We start from the raw sequence: 9,105 nt of genomic DNA, 5'->3' as shown, positions 1-9,105 counted from the left end.
TTTATTTTTAAAAAATGAATAATAATTCATTTGATCTCTTAATTGTAATTAAAAGTTTATTTTAATATTTTTAAACAATTAATTTTAAAAGTCGATAAATATTATTAACTTTTGTTAAAAATAATATCAAAAAAATAAATAGATAAAGTTGGCGTTTTTACACAAATATCACCCTAACATAAATTAATTACATATTATGCACTATTTTAAAAATATTTACAAAATTAGTACCCGTGTTTTTTACATGTTTAACAAGGCACGTTGCAGAGGATGCGGCTTACCCCATGTGGCGTAAAGCGCGGTGCAAGTGGTGTGCCTTTCTACAAAGGGTGTTAGATCGGGAAATATAGTCTAAACGGTGCCTGAGAGGAAAATAAAGGGGACAAGGGTGATTTTTCGGGAAAATTGGACAAAAGATAAAAACTAAATAATTAAATTTATATGTATTTAAAATATTTTTTTATAAATATGAGTACATTGTTTAAAATTATAAAAGAAATGAATTCATCACATAATTTTAGTAGTAAAAATGTATATTTTATAAAGTTTTTTTTGAGTTTGAGCAATATAGAATTTTAATATTGATACTATAAATTTGAAAAATTAAAGATAATATTGAAAGTGAGAATATCGATACACAAGTGATAATGATCGATACTTTTAAAAATTAAAAGAAAATAAGTTAAAAGCTTAAAATATTATAAATATATATAAGAAATACGGTTGCACGCAAAAAGTAAAATCAAAATTTTAAATATCGATATAATATAATAGTATCGATACTTTTAAATATCGAAAAAGTTGAAGATAAGATCGAAAGTTAAGATATCGATACTTATGCGATAATGATGGATACTTTTAAAAATTGAAAACGTTGATAAAAATATCAAAACTCAAAATATCCATACTTTTTCGATGATGATCGATACTTTTAGACATTGATCAAGTTGATGAATATGATCGATAATTAAAATATCGATACATATGTTATTATATTTGATACTTTTTTTATTAATATAGTAGTTATGTTATGCTATGGTATTTGTGGAAAAGTTTGGTTTTTGGTGGGTAATCGTCACTTGGGATATTGGGCAGGACGAAAGAATGGATACAATGAATACAAAAAATTTAAATCATTTCTAAAGCCTCAATTAAAAAACGTGAGGTCCCAATGAAATGTTGTTTCGGAAAGGGTGTCAGGACTATTATAAATTTGGGTTTAGGTTTAAGGTTTGTAGTAATAATCTCTTTCAAAATACTGATAAAAAATATGTTGTAGTATTGTGGAATCAATCCCAAATGAATTGTTATTGAAATTTTATGCGTGCGACGTCTAATTTTATCATCGAGTTCCTTAATACTCGATTGAATTGCAAGACTTTTCATGAAGCTTCGAAGAACAACTACATGTATCTCAACACTTCAATGAAGAATATTGATATCATTCCATGGACTCAAACCCAAATAAGTTTTCAAAAAAGATACAAAGCTACTAATAATCTTGAAGCGTTATACAGAACATATATTTTTTATTATTTTAGTGGAAAGAACCCAAAGTTTGGACTACATTGTTAAAAGAAAGCAGCCACTAAAGGTAATAATAAAGTCATATATGTGTATGACATGTTTAAAATTTGTTCTAGGATTGAATTAAGAGAAGAAGGACTTTGAATCGTGATAGCTCTTAATCTTAAGAAAATAAATTTAGAAGTTATTTATTCAGAGATTGTAACACCCCCGACCCGTACCCGACTTGGATACGAATCTGAGGTGTCACATTGACTTTTCAAAAGCTTTGACTCTTTTAAAATACGATTAAAATTTTACAAGGAAAGCAAAACTTAAAAAACATAGTTAAAATACATATCAGAGCATCTACACTTTAAACATTTATGGTACATGCCAACAAAAAATTCCAATAACAACATCACATACGATTTAAATTTCTCTGATATGATACTCTTCAAAGATATGTTGTTATGCCTTGCTTACTCTGCTTACTCCTCTGAACCTACGTGTGAAAACAACCACACGCTAACTCTTTGACTTAGTAAGACATAATGAGTATAATAAAACAATAAAATATTTATTTAAACATTTCAGAGAAAATAATTAATACGAAAATCAATTTACGTTTCATATAAATAAATAGACTTTTAGGCACTGTTTAATTCGTAATCAATTTACATTTATAAAAACTACATATATAATTTTACTCTTTTCAATCCACATCAATTTATTTAATTAGCCTAACGTATATCACTGAGAACTCAAGGTATGTGAATACAATGAGGTTTTGCGCTATAATTGCAGTCACCACTGCCACATAGAATTTGCACCGAAGTGCCACGTAGATTTTTCCTGAAGGACCTCGTAGAATTTGTTCCTAATGACCACATAGAATTTGTCCCAAAGGACCGCATAGAACCCTCAACTTTGGCATTCCAACTATACCTCTAATTCTCATACATATACTTTGGGCTTTAAAATATAATTATTTCAAAGTATTGTTCATTCACATAAAACACATTCACTTAGCACATATTCAAATAGAAATGTGAACATGAAAGGAAATATATGATTTGGGGTATAAGGAATAAATAAAGGAGTAATGGAGTAAAGAAATGAAAGGAATTTAATTAAAAGATCAGATACGATAAGGGTTATATGGAAGTGTAGATGATAATTTTGATATCAAAGTAAGAAAAGTGTGCAATGTAATGTAAAAAGATTCTTTAAAGTGTATGTTGAATCATATTTAAAGAAGATTTAAGGTCGTGTTTTTGGTTAAATGATGATGGAAAACGAATTTGGTTATTATTGTAAGGCAGTTAGAGATGAATTTATGATGTTGGGTGGTGAAAATGGATGTTACTATCTACATGATTAGTGATATTATATGAAGTCGCAGAAATGGTCAAAGGAAAATGCATAATGGAAGGAGAGAAAAGACAGAAAGAGATTAAAATTACTTGTTACTGTTTATATGATCAGTGACAATAGATAAATGTATAAAGGAAAAAGGTAGTTGAAGAAATAAAAGAAGAAAATATTAAGAAAGGAGGTAATATGAGAACAATAGAAGATGTGTTCTTATTGATTTGTTCAGTGAAAATTTGAGGACGAATTTTCTGTAAAGGAGGGGAGATTTGTAACATCTTCAATATCGGGTTAGTGACCAAATTGTAAAATTTCAGAAATTGGTGATTAAAGTGAGATAATTGAATAGTTTTAATGATTTATTGGAAATATGATGAAGGTTATTTAGTAATTATTGAATGAAGTAAACGGTAAAATAGTCATTTGACATGGAAGATTTTTATTTTCCTTTATTAGATAAGGAAGCCACGTGGAAGAGAAAAGAAGACAAAACAAACTTCCAGAGTTCTCTTCTTCTTCTTCAGCCGTGAGTCACCATGGCAAAGGTGAGTTTTGTGGTTAATTGATTATTTGTTAAAATAAAAGTTGGTTTATGATTATTAGGTGATAACTAAGCTTAAGGAAAGCTTAAGTTATCTTAAAATCAAAGTATGATGGAGTTAGGAGGGATTAAAGATTTGAGGTTCTTAGGTGAAATCTTGAAATAGAGTTCATAACTAGAGTTGGAAGTTAAATTTGACTTGTCAATGGTCTAATTAAGAAGTTAGAAGCCATAGAATTGGAATTAAAACATATTGCAAAGTTGGTTTAATTCTTTAGTTACATATGAGAAAAACAATTTTGAAGCTAAAGATGGTTTATATGGATATAAATTGGTTTAAGCATGTATATATATGAGTTGAGAACATGAAAGGGGTTGAAAGATGAAGCATTTGAGTTGATTTGAGTAGATTTTCGGGCTTAAAAATGAATTCTGGGCTATGTGCATCGATGCACATTCAAGGTGCACCGATGCATCAAGGGTAAATTTCTAGAAATTGTTCAGAGTGTATCGATGCACAGGAAGTGCATCGATGCACCCATTAAAAATGGAAACATCGAATGCAATTAATGCATCGATGTATAAGGAGTGCATCGATGCACATGTTAAGGGATGCATCGATACACTGTAGAATGCATCGATGCACTTCAAGGGAAATAGAATTATACCTTTCTTTTGGTCTAAGAAATGATAGATTAGTGTATATCGATTGGATACTAATATGTATAAATGTATGATTATATAGATATCGAGCACGAACAAGTCCCGGAGCGATTATCAAGTTATGATTCGATCGCAAGAGAGAAAATCATAAAAATGGATTGAAACTTAGTGAGGCCAAGGTGAGTGCGTATTATTTTATATATGATGTTTAATGGGAAATAAGAATTGTGACAAGTCTAATTTCTATAGTATTGTGCATGAAGCATGAACATGAACATGTGTTTGTTATGAGTGTCTGAGTTATATATTAAGGTATGTGTTGATATGTTATTGTATATGTATTTCATGGTTGATGTGAATATATGCTATGTTATGATGATATGATAAGAAATTATATGAATATAAAAGAGAAGTTATGTGATAAGATCTTTGAGATATATAGAAATGGAATATAAGATTACGTGAATACATGATATGGATAGATTAGGTAATAATATGGGAATATGGTAAAAATCGAGTTTAGAAGAAATGATGGGAATGGAGTACTCAAGTGTAAAGGTTATATAAACAATAAGAATGTGAGTTGAGTAAGTGAATAGTGGTATGAACATTTATGTGAAATAGTAAAATAAAATTATATCATTAAATGAGAATTGAAACAAGATAGATATTATTGACATATATGATGATGTGAGACTTGAACATAAGTGATAATAGGAACATATAAGATGAGTTAGATGGGAAAGATGCATATGCTTAAATAAAATTATGATATATGGGTTGTATGATTGAAATCTACGTAGTCATATTAGAAAGTTATATGTACTATATGAATTGAATTAGGTAAATAAATTAGTATATAAATGAAATAATAAAAGTGACATATGTTTATGAGTGTGACAAATGTGATATGATCTAGGTGAATATCATAGAATGAGGTATAAGCTATATGATATGAGATAAGTTATTTTATACATATATGATATAAGCTATTAATCAGGACATATGAGATTATGGAGAAGGATAATATAAATGATGTGAATACAAGTATAGGAAAAATGATATATATATATAGGAAAATGAATTATATGAATACACATTTAGATGATGAAATGATGGATTATATGAACATGTGAATATCTATATATAGATAGGATAAGACATAAAAATAAGATATAAGCAATGTGACAAGAAATGTGAAATAGTATGAAAAGTGAATATGAGTTACGTGATATGTGAAAGTGATTTACATGTTTATACGTATATGTGATTCAACTTATGTGACATAATCTACATGCTATGTGAAAGTGAACTACGTGTTTATGTGAAAATGTGAAATGACATAAATGATGATGCCCATGTTATGTGTCATGAGAGCTAGGGTATAGTTGGCATGCCAAGAGTCGAGGGTCTACGCGGTCCTTCGGGACATATATGTATTCTTTGGAACATGTGTGAGGTCTTTTGAGACACATACTTGATCCTTGGCATATGTATATGATTCTTAAGAAATGATATGTGGTCCTTAGGGACAACCTTATATGGCACTTCGGTGCATTTTATGCGGCACTACGGTGCAATTCTATGCGGCACTTCGGTGCATTTATACGAGCTGTGGTGACAACATTAGTGCACAACCTCTAGACTCATATATCTATAGTTCTCACATGTGTACATGGGCTAATAAGAAAAACAACAAATATATTACATGTGATTTGTATGCTTTTGTGATATGAATGGTATTATATGATTTATATGATGATACGTGGATTGTATGATTAAATGAGGCAAATGTTGGTTAAAATGTTAGGTTTAAGAGGATATGTATTAAGTGATATAAACGATAATAATATTGATAATGAAATAAGGCTAATGATGGAAATGATGAGTGATGAATATATGTGTATATATGTTTTATATGTAATGATATATATTGCATATGTTATAGGGATTTGTTACGTGAATAAGGGTATGAGTGATAGTAGTAATTGTTCATGCATGATTACAAGCTATAGTTATATTTTAAGTTTATTGCCTCACTAAGTCATCGACTTAGCGTGTGATTATTTCACACGTAGGTTACCGAAGTGAGAAGAGTAAAGAGCAATGTGGAGCAAGACAGGTCAGTTCTCCTTACCAAAGGTCAGATCAGAAGAAAGATGAATAATATGTATTTTAATACATAAAGTTCTAGTTGGCATGTATTCAAAATAATATATTGTATAAGCTCTGAATAGTTTGATAAAGGTTTTGAATAAGTTATATGTAATTATAAATTTTAATTACTCACTATTTTATACAAGTAAAGGTTTTTGAAAAGTCATTGTGAAACTTCGGACTCGGATATGGGTCGGATACGGGTTGGGGGTGTTGCACAAGGTATGTGAGTATTATGAGGTTATGCACACATATGCTATCACCACAGCTCGTATAAAATCCACTAAGTGGCATATGAAATTTGTGTCCCGAATGACCTATTCATATGTTCCGAAGAACATAGGTAACCTGTCCATATGTCCCGAAGGACATAGGTAATCCTGTCTATATGTCCTAAAGGACATAGGTAATCTGTCCATATGTCCCCAAGGACATAGGTAAACCCTCGACTCTTGGCATGCCAACTATACATTTAGCTCTCATTTCATATAATATGGGCATTCTCTTTCATATCATTTCTCATATTTATATAGACATATGATTCACTTTCACGTATCACCTATACTTTCTCTTCATATATCTCATGTTCTATCTTATATTCTATGATCACGTAAGCACATCACTTATTTCGCATATGCAATCAAATCATCATATATACAGGTACTCATATCATCTCTCATTTAATCACATGGCTTATTATCGGGTAACTCATGTCAAGTTTTCATATTCACATATGATCTGGCTTATTTATGTTATTCTATATCTTATCTTATAACTTATATTACCTATGCATGTGACCTTATGACTTATTATCAAGTAGCTCAATTAATATTCTTGTATTGTTTCACAGATCATTATCCTATAATACCTATCACATATTCATATCATTCATTATGTTAATATCATATAACTTATATAAACATATATATATCACTTATACCGTTCCTATGTCTTATCACCCTAGTCATGTATTCATACCAATCATGTCGCACATGCAATAACATATAATTCATATACTTCTAACAAACACATGTTCATGCTCATGAATTCATGCATAATACTATAGGAAATAGATTTGTCACAAGTCTTATTGCCATTAAATATCCATATACTATTTAATATGCACTCACTTGTACCTCACTTGCTATCAATTACTCCTATGGCTTACTTTCTCTTCTTGATCAATTCTAACCTTTCAGTCGTTCTGGAACTTGCTTACGCTTGATGTCTACATAATCATACATTTATACATATCAGTATTCTAAATAGCATACTTTAATCATTCATTTCTTAAACTAAAAGAAATGCAAAATTCATTTTCTATTTAAAGTAGGTATCGGTACCCCCTATAGGGTATCGATACATCCCTTAACTGAGGTATCAGTACACTACCTAGGTATCGATACCCAAATTACATTCGATACTTTTTATTTAAAGGGGTATCGATACCATCCTTAAGGTATCGATACCCTTTGAATATCTTTCTAAAATTTACTCTTGAGGTATCAGTACCTGATGAATGGGTACCGATACCCCTTGCCCAGAAATCACTTGTTAAGCCCGAAAATTACTTCATCTCATCCTCCATATGAAATTCAAGAATTATACCAAATTTTCTACTTGTTCTAAATTCAATTCTATCACTTCATATCTCTTAATTGAACCATTGAAAAGTCAAATTGAGCCTCCAATTTATCTTATCAACTCTTCTTCAAGATTTCATTTAAAAACTCTTTAACTTTAATCTCTCCTAACTCTTTCATTCTTTGTTTTTAAGATGACTTAAGATTTCCTTAACCTTAAGTATTATCCAAGGATCATAAAACATTATTAAATTCAATAATTAAGCAACTAACTAGGAACTCACCTTTGCTTTGGCTCTCATGTTGAAGGAAGAAGAAGAAAGTTTCTGGAGAAATCTTTTATTTCCCTCTTAATCCCCAAGTTTTATAGCCTACAAAAAGAAAGATAAAAATATTTCTTGTCAAATGACCCTTTTACCCTTATTTCTTTCCATCTTTACTAATTAATCTCGCACACAAAATTTTCCAATTAAGTCCTTGAACTTTTAATCTTTTCTGAGATTGGTCACTAAGTTTTCAAAACTTCTATTTTAGTCACTTACCTGACTTTTGGGATGTTACACTTCCCTTTTATGGTATTGATACTTACTTAAGTATTTATACCCTACTATCGGTATCGATACCCCCAGTATCGATACTACACCTTCAGTACCGATGATGTTCATTCGATTCATATGATATCGTTATTGTTCTTCCAATATCGATACCCTTACCCAGAATTCACCTATTTCACTTCGAATTTTATCCAAAACTCATATAAATCTCATACTTTTTACCCAAATCAAACCCTTAAACTCACCAACACTTATCATAACCAATTTATATCCATTAAGACCCCTTTAACATTTAAAATTCTCTATAGAACTCTTGAAAGTAAAATCATACCAATCATTCAAACATGATATCAATCCTTTCTAACACTTCTAACATCTTATTTAAACCCTTGACAAGTCAAATATACCTTTAGAATCCAAATATTAATCATTTTTCAACAATTCCCTTAAAAACCCATTTTACCAATATACCATTAACTAATCAATCCAATAGTTTTTAGTTATCTTTAAGCTTCCTTAAGCTTCTATATCACCCAAAAAATCAAAACTAATTCAAAATTTCAAGATACAATCAACTTTAAAATATCTCACCTTATCTATGGAGCTTCACAGTAGAGAGGAAGAAGAGAAGAGCAAGCTTCCAGACTTTTCTTTCCTTTTCCTCTAATTCCCCACATGTTATATAACCATTTAAAATGAATTTTAAATTCATTTCTCGTCAAAATAC

This window comes from Hibiscus syriacus, unplaced genomic scaffold (genome assembly GCF_006381635.1).
Source record: "Hibiscus syriacus cultivar Baekdansim isolate YM2019G1 unplaced genomic scaffold, ASM638163v2 tig00110271_pilon, whole genome shotgun sequence".
Lineage (NCBI taxonomy): Eukaryota > Viridiplantae > Streptophyta > Magnoliopsida > Malvales > Malvaceae > Hibiscus > Hibiscus syriacus.
This window is presented reverse-complemented; position numbering follows the sequence as displayed.